This window comes from Sarcophilus harrisii, chromosome 4 (assembly GCF_902635505.1).
Source record: "Sarcophilus harrisii chromosome 4, mSarHar1.11, whole genome shotgun sequence".
In the NCBI taxonomy this organism is placed as follows: Eukaryota; Metazoa; Chordata; class Mammalia; order Dasyuromorphia; family Dasyuridae; genus Sarcophilus; species Sarcophilus harrisii.
Genome location: NC_045429.1, coordinates 237,399,124 through 237,413,185, shown reverse-complemented (window position 1 = coordinate 237,413,185; position 14,062 = coordinate 237,399,124). Strand labels below are relative to the sequence as shown.

Below are 14,062 nucleotides of genomic sequence, written 5' to 3'. Positions count from 1 at the left end.
AATGAATTTCAAATGGAGAGAGTTAATCACAGTAGAAGGAATCAGGAAAACACTTTGATGTGAAATACTGTCTTTAAGTTACATCTTAAAAGAAGAGATAACTTCTATGAGGTGAAGAGGAATAATACAGTCTAGTTATGGCAGATGGCTTCTGCAAAGGTACAGAGATGAGATATCAAAGCCATGTATGTATGTGAGAGAGAAACAATTTATTTGTTTGTTGATTGTAGGAGAGAGGAACCAGAGCATATAGGGAAGGGAATAAAGTAGATTGAAGCTACAAAAAATAGATTGAAGCCAGATCATGTAAGACTTTAAGAACTAAACAGGAGAGTGTACATTTTATCCTAAAACAACACTAATTCAATCTATTCAATAAATAGGGACATGAAATGATCAAATAATAAGATAAAGAAGACCGGATGAGGAAGATTACTTCGGTAGAAATATATGGGATGGACTTGAATGGTATGGTGAGACTTAAGAGAGGGAGATCAATTATGAGACTATTGTAATAATATAGACAAGAGGTAACAAAGACTTGAATTAAGTTGTTAATTATGTAAATATTGGGGAAGAGGTCATACATGAGAAATAATATGAAGAAATAAATGGCAATATTTGTCAACTGATTGGATATTTGGAATGATAGAAAGTGAGAAACAGAAGGAAATGTTAAGGTTTAGAACCCAGGTAACCTGAGGAAATGGTAGTGTCTTTGGAAATTGAAATTTTTTTAAAGGATTGAGGGTTGGAGAAAAGATTGAGAGTTAAGTTTTGGACATGTTGAGTTTGAGATATTGACCTCAATTATTCCCCTGTTAAATATGAGATATTGAATTTGAGGAAATCAAGTTTGAAATGTCTAATGGCAATTGATGTGGGATTGAAGCTCAGGGGAAAGAGGAGGATGAGATATATTGATTTGCTATTCATTTGTAAATAAATCATTAAACTTATGAGAGCTCTTGCAGTTACCAAAAAAGAAAGAAAATATAGAGACAGAAGAGAACAGGATCTAGGACAGAACTTTGAAGTATATTCAGTCAATATGATGCCGATGATATTTTAACTAAGGAGATGAAGAATGACTAAATGATTGAGTCAAGAAGAAAAACAGGGAGGGAGTGCCATAAAAACCTAGAAAGGCTAGAGTATTTAGGAACTATGTGAAAAGATGTCACAAGCAGCAAATGGATTTCAAAGGATGATGACTAAGGGGGGAAAAAACTACTAAATTTGATAGTTGAGATCTTTGGTAACTTTGGAGAAAACAGTTTGAAGTGAATGGAGAGGAAGGAAGCAGTCCATCCATGTGCACACTGCAAAGGATTAAGGCATGAGAGGAGAAGTGGAGTAAATGAATATAGAAATATTTTTGTAGATATTTGGATAGGAAAGACATGAGAAATATAGAACAGTATCTTGAAAGGATGTTATAATCTAGTGTAAGTTATTTATTAATAAATAAAGGGGTTAGTGATATGAGAATTATTGAGGTCACAATATGCTTGAGAAGACAGGAGAAAATAGAATCATACATTTGTAGGAGGATAGTGGTTGCTAGAGGATGAAGGAAAACAAGGATAATCTCAAGAGTTTTTGAAATAAAAAGAAAGAGAAATTACTTTGAAAGGCCTCATTTTTCATAAGAAAATAGGAATTCAGTTCCTCTGGTCAGTGAGAGGATAAGAAGTAGTTGGAGGAAGCTCAAAGAAATAGAAGAGCTGGTTTGGAATTGGATTGGTGGTGAGTAGGATAGAGAATTAATTAGTGAGGAATAAAAAGATTTTACTATAATTAAGACAGTTGAAATTAGATAATATGAATTTATACTATCAGAATTATAATAACCCAATCAGAAAGATTCTATCACTTTCTCTCATTTCATTCAGCACCACATGAATAGGAATGCAGCGAGCAGATGATAGGAGTAGTTCAGAGATGAGCAGCAACAGATCAAAGTGTGAGAGATTGTAAAGCAGAAGAAAGAATAGAATTTAATTGTTTAATTATTATATGCAAAGAGAAGAAAATTAAGTCAGAGCTTCAGCAATGTCCTGAGAAAATTCACAGGGATGAAAAGAATGGAAGTTTCTGTGACAGTAAAGAATGGATTTAAAAGTGGTGCTATATAAGGAGAAAGAATAATTAGAAGAGGTTTTAATTAATGAAGTTGAACAGATGTGAGTAACTTTTAAATCCAGCATGTGAACATTCCTGTATAGGGTTGAAGTTGATTGGAGCAGGAGGACATGGTATTTGAAGAAACCAAGAAACTAGGTTAGGATATTTGAGATACCAACAGTGTGGATAATGACATCCTTTAGTAGAAGGGTTGGATTTGTGGAGGAGAGAAAGACAATGAGCCAAATGCTAGATTCTTAAGAAAGGAAAAAGAGTGAACTGAGGGCCAGACTAGTGAAGTGACTTGTCCAGATACTGCTGATAAGGAGAACTTAGATTCCAAACTGGTTTCTCTGGGCAATGAGATAGAGAGTAAAGGATAAATTAGAATGATTATTATACCAAAATAGCCTAGCTGAAGTTAAGCTCCATAAATATGTAGTAAATTAAGCAATTCAACTTTGTCATTTTCTCATTTTGTGTTCAGCATCCTGAGAGTGTTAAAGTTGAGAAATATGGGGAACTTAACCAACTTTATAGGTTAGCAGGCAAGAAACCTTTAAAGATATCAGATTGTGGGAGCTTGAATTCTGGGCTAGTGTCTACTAAAATATAGTTTTGAAGAATGAAAGAGTAAAGGAAAGAGGGGATGGGGGGAAATGTTGTAATTCAAAAAGATAAGGTGTGGTCTCATCAATGTATAATCAAAGGGTTATAGAAAAATAACTTTATAGATTTGTGTCAAAAGAATATTTAAGTCCTGGTCTATGAAAAATAACAAGGCTGTGAACTAGACATTAAAGTCAGAAAAAGATAGGGTGATGATCTAAAACCTAGATGATAATATTCAAGAACCATAGGATTGTATAAATAGAATAAATTGAGAAAGGAGAAGATGATAAGATTAGATGTAGAGGAATAGTCTGGAAATAACAGAAGGATAGAATGCTAGCATTACTTTCTGGTCCTATGCACCATAGGAGTGTAACAAGTGGTCTCAGGAGAATGGGTTTCAATAGATACAGTCTCCTCAGGAAAGATCTGGGTTTCACTTGAAGTGAATCAAAAGGAATGCTGGTTAAAAAATTACCAATGGTGTAGAGAGATTGTTAAGAATAAAACTTAAATCTAAAAGGATCTCACAGGTTAAGGGAAGGACAAATAAGACTAGAAGTAGTCTTAGAAGCTGTTTACAAGAAGATTGAGGAGTCAAGTATCATGGGTATTCAACTTGTGGATAGCAAAAAAAAAAAATTGGGATTGATGACTCAATGCAATGGGATATAGATTATTGTGGTCTACTTCAAAGAACAACAAAGGATTTGCAGCAGAAGTGTACCTATATGAAATTTTATTTCTTTTGGTTTTTTATACCTACTAATATCAAAATTAAGGTCCCAAGTTTCTAGTCAAGGAGAAATAGATAAGTGACCCTGATACCTGCTTGAAATATTGCGGTTTAGTCATTTTTCAATGATGTCTGATTCTTCATAACTCCTTTTGGGATTTTCTTGGCAAAAATACTGGAACAATTTGTCATTTCCTTCTCCTTGTTTGTTTTACAAATGAAAAAACTGAGACAAACAGGTTTAAGCGACTTTCCCAGGGTCATTTGAGTAGTAAGTGTCTGAGACTGAATTTTGATTCAGGTTTTCCTGACTTCCAGTCCAGTAGTCTATCTACCTCCCTGCCCCTGAATGAAATATCAATATTCAATTTTTTCTGTACTTTTGTATTTAAATAAAAGTCATAGAAGATAAAACAGCAAATTTTTTTATGTGGACAAACCAAAATAATTTAGTTACTAAGTATGTATTGTACAGTGCAAAAAACACTGACTCAAAGTCAGAAGGTGTAGTTTCAAATTCTGTAGATAACACTTATTACCTCTGTGACCTTTGCTAAGTCTAATTTCATTGGATCTTGATTTCCTCATCTTTAAAATGAAGAAATTAAACCAAATGGTCCTTCTAGCTTGAGACTTATCATCCTAAATAGATACTGAGATAGCATTTACATGGCGTGCTTGCTGTTTGGAATATAGTTAAGAATTCCAAACCTATTAGAACAATTGCATTTAGAAATAAACTTTAGGAAGTTTAGGGGTATTTTTCTTTTCCTTTTTTGAGTCCTTGAATGAAACATTCACTTAATAGTTTACTTCTCAGAATTCTTTCACATCTATTTTCTCATTTTAATTCTACATAGATCATATGAAGTAATAGGGCAGGCTACATTATCTTCATTCAGTAGATGAAAAAAGCTATAAAAACCACAAATAAGGTCACATGGCTAGTTAATGTGAAAGGCAGGAAGAGAAAACTCAGGTGACTTGACATTAACCCCTGTATTATTTCCCTAGAATAATCATGCTGATTTTCTTAGGTCCAAATATCCATAGAACTCCAGTCATTACATTCAATAATCAGCTTAGACAATTTCTCTTATAATGAACCTCAAAAATAAATCAATGAAGTAATCATTATAAGTAATGTTTTTAAAAATCCTCTTTTCCCTCAAGTAGAGTATTTATTATTTAACTCAATACTCTTTATCGGGTTATTTAAAATCACATGGTCTCATAGCTTTAGAATTAGACAACTCCTTGCTTGAATGCTATCTAAACCAGTAGTGTCAAATTCAAATTGAAACAGGGTTTACCAATTCCTACATAAGGATCCTTGTGGGGTTCTTAGTTTTAAAATGTATAGTTACTTACATTTTATTGTATTTTTAATTTATTGTGTTCATTATTTCCCAATTACATTTTAATCTGGTTTAACCCATAGTCAAGAGTGTTTGACACTTCTTCCCTAGACCAATACTCTCAGCTTAAAGGAGAGGAAACAAGACAAAGAAAAGTTAAATGAATTATATAATGTAAAGTAGGAAGACATCACATATGGAATTTAAACTCAAGTATCTTATATTACATTCTAGATATTTTCCATAAATCATGTGACCTCTTCTAGGCCATGCTATATGTATATTAAAGAAACAGTGAATTAGAATGGCAGTTCTAATAGCAAAACTGAGGAATCATATTTAGTCTGTTTTTTTCAGAATAGCGGTAATTAACATAGTTTAGGTTTGGTTTCTTTTTTCAATATATATTATTGCTGTTGAAAGATTTTCTTTTTTTAAATATATAATTGATACCAAAGACCCTGGGACCTATTTACTATCTGAAAAAGCTTTGTTCAATACTTTGCCTTTAAAAATATTTGTATCTTCATTGAATATTTTTTAGAAGTCCTGCAACACTTTCTTTTTACATTTTATCATGATAGTTGGGTGGATGACTACCCCTATTATTGGACTGGCTGGTTCACTGGCATATCTCCCTGAGTAGAACCATAACCAAGCAATTACACTTATAGTCTGTCAAGGGTCTAGGGTTACTTCTTTTTAGGGGAAATGAAGTGGGTCAATATTCTACTATCTGATCTACCACCAGTGTATTTCTAGTTACACAAATAGTCACTCATAAAAATTTAGATCTTAAACATAATTTGTTAATTTAGCCATAAGATGAATATGGGGTCTCACATTATAAATAAATTAAAAATATTATAATTCACATGTTCACCTGGGCCACAAAGCACATATCTTAATTATTTTGGGAGGGGAGGAGCAGACATATACATTTACAGCCTATCAAGGAAGTGCACGAGAGAGGAAAATCCATATGCACACCTCTGAAGTTATAAATATCAGCATATCCTATTTCATCAGCTTTCCTTAAAGATGATGTATAAAGTTTCTTTGCAGATACTTTCTTTGTTAAACTGAGCTGATATCAACTCTACTTGACTAATACTCCAAATGTAGATCATACCATCTCAATCAAACTAGACAAAACTGACGGGCTTCTTTTATTCTCTGCCTCCAATCTTCTGTTCCTCTGATCAGCTAGATAAGCTCCTCAAAAACAAGTGTAGAATACATAATTTCCCACCTTCAACTTAGTGGATACATTTTTAAAATCTGTCCTTTGATCTCCCGTGTGTGTGTGTGTGTGTGTGTGTGTGTGTGTGTATCTGTGTGTCTCTCTCATTGTCTCCCTGTCTGTCTTTTTGTCTCTCTGTCTCTGTGTCTCAGTCTCTGTCTCTCTTTTCAAACTCTCTGTCTCTCCCCTCTTTTCTTTCTCCCCCACAATCTACATTCAAAACTCAGCAATTTTTTCCCCAAAACTGTCAAAATAACTCATAATTGCTTTCAGAGTTACAGTTAATCTCAGAATACTAAGCAGACTTGATTCAACAACATTTTTGTTCAACAACATATGTTCAACAACATATAATATTCATGTATGTATGTTTTTTGTTCAATCATTTCATGACAATTCTTCATGACCATATTTGGGGCTTTCTTCACAAAATGAGTAGAATGATTTGTCATTTCCTTCTCCAGCTCACTTTACAGATGAGGAAACTGAGGCATACAGAATTAAGTGACTTGCCCAGCATCACATAGCTAAGAAGTATCTAAGATCGGATTTAAACTCATAAAAATAAGTTTTTGTGACTCCATACTTGGAACCATATACACTTTACCACTTAGCTGCCTCACACACACACACACACACACACACACACACACACATACGGTAATATCTTAAATGGTGTGTGTGTGTGTGTGTGTGTGTGTGTGTGGGTGTGGGTGGGTGTGGTGTTGTTATTGCTGGTCTAATGCTAAGATTTCATCAATATAAAATATTCCTTATGGAAACTCCTTTCCTTGGGGCAGATAAAAAACATATATAAAGTATGGTCTTAATAGGGTCTTAGGAGGAGGGGAGCCTAAGGTACTAAGGGATTAAGTGACTGCCAGAGCCATGTAGGTCAAAGATAACATATGAACACAGATCTCCCTGCATTGATGATTTAAAGGGCTAAGCTCAGGAATAACTGGGTTGAGTTCTCATCTCTGATACACACTAGCTTGGTGACCTCAGGAAAGATAATTAATTTCCCAATGCTTCTGCATTCTAATATTTTCAGAACAACTTTTGATTTTCACTAGTAGAGGGAGTTTCTTCACTTGAATTTTTGCCAATCTGACAAACTCACAGGAATAGACCAACATATCTCATTTGTATTGATCCAAGCTTATGATATTATAAATATGAAGAAACACCTAATGAGGAAATTTCCTCTACAAATCATATGGGAAATTATTCTTCCATTTGAAAATGAAACTTTTAAGATGATGATCTGAAAATGTGTATAACCATATAAATATACAATAATCTATGTAGACAGTGAAATAATATAAAAGCAATATATTGATCTGTATCTATGATTTATTTAGTGTAGAAATATTCTGGTGAACAAATTTCCTCTATTAATGCAGGTCAATAACCTTTCTACAACTTATATGTAGATAATAAAACAAAATATATGAATATAGGTGAATATTTTATATATACACATATCTACATTATGGAAGGTTACTTGGTATAGATGATAGAGTACTGGGACTAGAGTCAGGAAAATGTGTATTCAAGGCCAGTTTCAGACACTTAACTAACTGTGTAGCATTGGGCAAGTCACTTAACTCTTGTCTTTTTGACTTTCAACCTGACCTCAAACACCCATTTGCTGTATGATCTTGGACAAGTCACTTAACCCTGTTTGCCTCAGTTTCCTCATCTGTAAAATGAGCTGGAGAAAGAAATGGAAACTACTCTAAGATCTTTGCTAAGAAAACTAGAAATGGGCTCATAAAGAGTCAGAAAAGACTACCAAAACAACTCAACAAAATTGTTTGGAAGGGACTAAAAGGTAAATAGTTATGTTTTAAGGTACATTCAAATCAGTATAATTATGAGCCAAATTTCCTCATGTTTCCTCATCTATAAAATAAGCTGGAGAAAGAAATCGCAAAGTAGTCCAGTATCTTTGCCAAGAAAACTCCAAATGGGGTCACAAAAAGTCAGACATGACTGAATAACAGTAACAAAAATCTATATTAATTTTTAAATTCAATTTCAAGAACATGGCAATAATAGTGGAAACACCTAAAGGATAAGTATGGGTTCTGGAAGATGCATGGTAAATATATATATATATATATAATATATATATATATATATAATGAGCAAATTATATTAATATTACTGACATTTATATAGTGGTTTTCAGTTTCATTTTAAATAATTTATCTCATCTGAATTTGTAACAATAGTATGAGGCATATAGAAAGGGCATTATTTCCCCCATTTTATAGATAAGTATATTGAGTTTCAGTGACTTGCCAAAATTCACAAAGCCAGCAATGGTTGGATGAAAACTCAAAAACAGATCTTCTGACTCCAAATCTAGTAGGCTTTATATCATATAATAATTATGGATTTGTAATACCAGCTGATATGATTTTGACTTGCTCTTCAGTGAGACCAGTTTAATCTTTATGTAATCTGAAAACAACAAACCTATATTTGACAGAAATGTCTTGTGGAAAAATACAGTGGGCTGTTTTTATGATGTTAATGTTGTGGAGCAAGAACTTCACATTTAATTCCATCAATTTAATTCCATGTATTTGTTGCTAACCATCAACCAGTCAATATGTCTTGAATGTCTGTCCTGTGACTAGCACTATAACTTCAAAGACCTACTATAGTTGTAGATGTCATTAATGTATGTGAAACAAGGTAAAATTGAAGTACCACACTATGTGAACAATTAGGTGGCACAATGGAGAGAGCACTGGGCTTGGAACCAGAAAGTCTTGTCTTTTTGACTTTCAATCTGACCTCAAACACCCATTTGCTGTGTGATCTTGGACAAGTCACTTAACCCTTTTTGCCTCAGTTTTCTCATCTGTAAAATGAGCTGGAGAAAGAAATGGAAACCACTCTAAGATCTTTGCTAAGAAAACTAGAAATGGGCTCATAAAGAGTCAGAAAAGACTACCAAAACAACTCAACAAAATTGTTTGGAAGGGACTAAAAGGTAAATAGTTATGTTTTAAGGTACATTCAAATCAGTATAATTATGAGCCAAAATAACTCTAGAAAATGTTCACAAAATTTTGTAAGCAAGTTCTAAAACATAAACGAATATATTGTTGTTCAGTTATAATTGTATCTGACTTTGTTACTATATTTTGGGTTTCCTTGGTAAAGATACTGAAATTGCTTGCCAATTTACTTTTCCAGCCCATTGTTCAGATGAGCAAAGTAAAAAACTGAATTAAGTTACTTGTCCAGGGTAACACAGCTAGAAGGTATCTGAGACCAGGCTGGAATTCAGGTTTTCCTATCCACTATGCCACCTAAGTGCCCATGAATCAATATATATCTTATCATTTTCATTATCCTGTATTCCCTTTAATGAAATATTCTAAACTGAGGAGAGTCAGTGTTTCGACTGTTCATCTGGAATAACATAAAGATAATGCAATCAATGAAGATCCCTTTTTAGGCTCATTTGAACCTTTTATAATAGAATCTGTTTTTTTTTTATTTTTATTTCAATTAATGAAATAATTCATAATGGCATGTGAAGTCCTAAAACAATTAGTTTGACCTCCACATTTTCCCTTGGGTCTGCTAGCAATTAAATCTGGAAAGAACCTTAGAGATCATCTGGTTTAACATTATTATTTTGTAAAGGAGGAAAATAAGTACCTAGTTATTTCTCCTGGGGTCACATGGAATGAAGATATGAACTTGCACCAAATGGTTTCAAAATATATTAAAACATCTGAAAGACAAATTGATATTGCTAGGTGAATTAGTTGAGCACTAGACTAAGCTAACTGGAATCAGGAATCAGGAAAACTTGAATTCAAATCTGGCCTCAGATGACTATGTAACCCTGGGCAAGTCATCTCATCTCTGCAAATGCAAAATAGCTGTCAATAAGTTTTGATAGAGGGAGTAGTCTCATCTACCATGTCTGCCTATCCTAAATCACTTACCTATTGTTGATATTCTGCAGAATTTTCCTGTTCTACCTTCCAGCAGTCAGTCTGGTCAGAAATACTACCCCTCATCAGAAACTTATATACAAAAATAAATATCTATTAATACATAAAAATGAATAGATAATTTGAACAAAAACATTTGCTAATAGTTTGGCATCATTCTTCATACTTTAAGGATGTTACTGCTTTTCTTTATTCACCTACGAAAATGAATTTGAAAGAGACAAAAACAGATGATAGCAGAGTTGCTGACTTCTTTTTTGCACAAAGTTAATGTTACTTTCATGTGACATTAACTCTTAGGATTCTAAGTCATATAAAGGAGGTAAAAAGGCATAGTGGACAAAGTTCTTGACATAGAATTTAGAAAACCTGGGTTAAAAGCCATCCTTAGACATTAATTCTGTGACCCTAAATAAATCCCTCTACGTCTCTGGGTTTCACTTCAAACAAATAAGGTTGGATTTGAGAGCCTATCTCCAATTCCATGAATTTAGGATCTTAAGAGACATGGGATAATTATTTAAGATCCATCAGCAACTTCATCACAGAGCTACATTTGTAATATGATTCTAGGGATACTGAAGCTTCTAATTTCTTAAGACTTCACTGAATATTCAACTCCATTCTAGCATCTGATTGTTAGTGTTTAGTTTGGGGTCTTATGCAAGAATCCCAAGGGTAATTCTATTTTTTAAATGCCGCATCTGTCTTACATTCACATCTTAGTCATAAATAAAGCTAAATATTATCCTTACTCTTTGGACTCTTGATTTCACCTAAACCATAGGTCAATAACATATTAGTCTCCAGGATCAACAATGGAGGTGAAAAATTATTCTGGGTGTCATTGGGTGACACTTGCAGAGAGAAGGAGAGAAAAAAATATGGGGATGAAAGAAGAAAGAGAAGGAAAAACAAAAAGGAAAGGAGACATGGACAGGAGTGAATAACATGTTGTTAAGAGATTGTAGACACCTGAATCAGGCATGGAGTTGTATTTTTACATATATTTTTGTGATCAAACAGATAAAAATATTTATTAATATATATTTTCTTTGACTGATCTGTATAACACTGAATTTGGTACCTGACTTGAACTCTTTTTTTTTTCTCAAACTTTAATTTCACATCTTTTGGAAGCAAACAGATTATGTAGTAAAAATTATATCTATTTGATTTCACTGTTAGTATTTCCTAGAAATGTCATATATTTTTAAAAAAATAATAATCTCTTTTGCATATATAATTGCAATTGACCTTCTCTTCTTAATATTCTTTCTTGCCACTAGATGGCAAAAACTAGCACCATTTCCAGAGATCTAATGCTAGAACCAGGGATAGAAATAAATATATCACTAAGGATAAGTATGAAGGGGCAGGAAAAGAAGAGAAAGAAGAGGAGAGAGATGGAGACAGAGAGCAAAAGACAGAGATGGGGAGAGAGACAGAGAGAGAGACAGAGAGAGAGAGAGAGAGAGAGGAGAAAGGAGAGGGATGGAAAGTGGGAAGGAGAGACAGGGTGGGGGAAAGAGAGAGAAGGAAGGTAGAGAGGAGTTGTTAGAAGTAAGGAGGATAAAGATGAATGAGAAAAAAGTAAAGGAAGAGACAAAGGAAAAGAAAAGGATAGAGTAAGAAAGGAATTGACTGAAATCCCATCATACTCGTTTTAGTGTTTTTTCTTATATATAAGCTAAATAGGAAAGAACTAAAATTTAAACAATTTTAAAGGCAAATATTAATTTTTAAATATTATATTTTTAGTCTTGCTAGGTAAAATATGCATATTTAATAAAAATACTTTCTTCTCATTATTTAATATCCTTTTTGACATTTTAATATTGAAATAGATGGCATATTTTATGTAAAAAATTAACTAAGAATTTAGCATTCTTTTAAGGTATCCAATATATAAGAAAAAATGAAGCTGCCTAATTGCTTGCATATCAGCATATCGAAGGACTTTGAGTACTCAGTAACATTTATTATGCTTTATTTAATCATTATATTAGAAAAATTATCTCTGAACAGCATGCATTCCAAAATGTTTCCTAAATGTTCAACTTCTCCTCCTAGTTCTCATGGTGTATAATTATGGTGTTTTCCTTTTTTCCTTTCTTTCTTTGAACAATCCCTGGGCTGGAATTTGGCCTCAAGAAGCAAATTTATTCATAATGACCAAGTTAAAATGATCTTGTTGTAATAAAAAAAATATTGATAAGATTTCTATATAAGCTAAAATTGTTTTTAGACCATATTTCATTTCTGCAACATTGGAAATACCTTTTAATGAGAGTAACATCACAAAATGCAACAAATTTGTAAAGTTCTGGCAATTGTGTCTTTTTATGTATGGAAGCCAGCAGAGAAGGCAAACCTTTATTAAACTTGACTTTCTTTATATAGGGTTTGGTAAACATTAAGTTACCATGTAAATGCAACATATCTTAGGTTTTAAACGCTTTAAGTTTACAATGCATAATTACTAAAGTATTTAAATACTGTTAGCATAAGTTAAATTTAATAATACATCCTGTTCTCTCCTCTCTTCCATTAACTTTCTCTTACAATGCAGTAAGCATTCATTAAATGCCTACTAAGTACCAAGCATTACAATGAGCACTGTAGATAGAATGATTAAAATGAATTTTTGCTGTTAAGAAGCTTACATTCTCCTAGCATCCTCTGGGAATGAGGAAACTAAGGACCAGAGAGTTTATTTGATTTCTACAGTCACATGAATAACCAGAGTGGCAGAGTCAGAGTCAGGTGACCAAAATGCCCAAACTCTCCAACATATTCCCCAAATTAATAAATAAACAAAAATTCTCCTTCATTATGTTCAAAGAGATATATAATTATTTGAAGCAAGTAGTTTATAAGTAGGCTGTTAATGACACAGGTCCTTAAGTGACTATCAGGGTTGCCTACTTATAAGTAGCTCTTATACGTAGAAAAGAGAGTAATTCATAGTGTCTGATATTTCTAAGTAGCTCATAGCCCTTTTATACCTCTTAGTCATATTTCTAAATGAGTTTTTTTTCCCCATTGCCGTGAAAATCAGATTGATAACTATAATTGACCTTAGTGAGTATCTAGTTCAGCCTCTCATTTTAGCTAATAAGGATGCGCAGGGAAGTTAAATAAATTACTTTCCTGAAGCCATACAGATGGCAAGTGGTCCAACAAGGATCTGAACCAAGGGCATCTGACACCAGAACCAATGTTCTTGCCTATCTTCTTCCTTACACTAAAATTCAAGGAGGGCACTCCCAATTCCCAAAGTTTGTCCTGATCCATTTTGGATATGTATTTGTGTATATACATGTGTGTATATTCAGATACATGTATACACACATATATCTTTGATTATTCATAGTTTATAATGTGGATGATGGAGTTTAAGCACTAAAAGGAACCTAAAAGATAAAAGTTATAGATCTTCATTTTTCAAGTGAAAAAACAAGAACAGTCATAGAGTTAGTTACTACAAATAAGGTCTGAAATCAGACATCCTGTTTCTCAGTCTAGGTATCTTTACCCTAATACTTCAGTTTCCCCAATCCATTCAGTTTCACAGAGTATGTATATTAAAATATCAATCTAATTTTTAGAAAAAATGAAAATGTGCTGCAGAAAAGAAATGCAAAGACCTTCTACAATTTGTTGGGATTCCATATTACTTGTGCCTAAATCCATCTTTAATAGTTGCTTCTTCAAAGTATATAGGATTCTAGTATATTTCAAATGAGAGGTATCATTGTACCTTCTCATGAGACTTGAAGTGAATTCATAAAACTATTTCTTTTCTTTGAATTTTTCTGATAGGATTTTAAAGTTTAATTTAATTTAATTTAATTTTAATTTATTTTAAAACTAATATAAGCAAAAAGAAACCAACCAAGAATAAAACTCCTTAAAATTTGAATCAAGCTTTTTCCCAAGTGGAACTTTTGGAGTACTTACAGTTTTAAATATTGAAATAATTTCAATAGATTTT

General features: G+C 32.9%; 1 protein-coding gene across 24 annotated transcripts in view; it reads left to right on the top strand.

Moving 5' to 3' along the window:
• The window catches only part of RIMS1 (regulating synaptic membrane exocytosis 1), a 695,397-nt gene that overhangs the window by 506,332 nt on the left and 175,003 nt on the right, over nucleotides 1-14,062 (top strand). The gene's annotated exons all lie outside the window — the stretch shown is intronic.